This window comes from Eurypyga helias, unplaced genomic scaffold (genome assembly GCF_000690775.1).
Source record: "Eurypyga helias isolate BGI_N326 unplaced genomic scaffold, ASM69077v1 scaffold18003, whole genome shotgun sequence".
In the NCBI taxonomy this organism is placed as follows: Eukaryota; Metazoa; Chordata; class Aves; order Eurypygiformes; family Eurypygidae; genus Eurypyga; species Eurypyga helias.
This window is the reverse complement of record NW_010240737.1, coordinates 4,576-6,100: the sequence shown is the minus strand read 5'-3', so window position 1 is coordinate 6,100 and position 1,525 is coordinate 4,576.

Genomic DNA, 1,525 nt, shown 5'->3' with positions numbered 1-1,525 from the left:
TAGGATAACTGAGTAGAGATGATTTTTAAGCTGAGGGCTGATTGCATTTTAAAAGCTTTTGTTGTGATCCTTGGAGGTTTTTTTGCTTGGATGAAGCAATGGCTTATCCAACAGGGAGAAAGCCAGGGCTGGATGCAGGATGGGACAGCCAACAGCTGTGCCCCCACTGCCTGACCAGAAAGATTCCACCAGCACAGTTCTCAGGCAAAAGAAAAAGGCAGGGGAGCACTGTCTCCTGTGTAAAGCCAGCCCTGTGGAGTGCCTGTCACCTGGCATGGCAGGGACCTGTGGGCGTTATACAGATAAAAACATGTAAGGTTATCTCTGTTCCTAGGAATAAGTATCCCCAGTTGCTCTTTAATGATGTTGCTGCTGGGTCAGGAATGGGTTGATATGCAAGGTCTGGTGAAGCAAAAGGTATTACTGAAATCTTAATATAATTTAAAACCAAATCACTTCAAATTGCTTAAGTCTGGCATATCTAGCATGAAGGAAGGTTTAGTTGATAGTTGCTTATATTTTTTCCATTAAGAAAAAATAATCACTATTCCTAGCTTTTTTTTTATCTAGATTTAAACCCTTTAGCCAGAAAGGGAAAACCTTCTTGCCATTGAACGAGACAAAAGGCTGTTCTGTCGAAATAGCAGCTATTTTAGAACTCATCTCAAAGCAATGCTGAAATAACCAGCTACTCTGCAAAGACTAACCCCAGAATAACAGCATCCCCTGCCCCAAACGCAGGTTAGCTCACAGTAGCATGTTCTGTTCCTCTCCAAGCACCACCTTTTTGAATCAATAAGGTGAGATGAGCTGCGAAAACGCTAAGGAAATGGTGCAATTACCAAAATGGCAGATTTTTTTTAAAGGAGAAAAAAAAAGCAAGGAGTGACTCCTTTCCTCAGCTGGGATAAGATCAAAATTGGAAAAGGTGACATGGTGACAAATACAACATCACCAGCTTACTGGTCTCAAAACCAACCGAATGTAAGAAAATCAGATATAACTGCTAAGTTGGCACTTGATCTTTTTCCCAGAGATGCATTTGTAGGAAATGGAATTATGCAGATATCTCTGTGCTGGATACAGGCACGTGTATGGGAACTTATGGCTGTTTAAGAATTCACTAAACAGCTCAGAGATATTGGCATTAATTTTATCACACTAAAACATAAAGGAGTTTAATCTTTTCTGTCATATTACTATAATAAAAGATTGGTAGGTGTGGGTGGTACATGTGAAATATGCTCTGAATGTTTATTGGGTGAAGAAAATAAATTTTGTTCAAGTGAGGAATATATTTCAAGTTTAATAGTAAAGTGGTCAGGTCCTGTCTGTCCTCCAGCCTGGAATCTGCCCTCCCAGAAAGGCAGTGCTGTCACTTAGGTGTTAGTCTGTGTTAGATCCCACATCTGCTCCTTATGAGCACATGTACTTCTCAAAGTTCAGCCTTGACCCGCTGAAGCGGTGCCCATGCGGAGGAGGTCTGGCCATCCTGTGTCTACTCAGTGTGCTCAGGGCAGGTGAG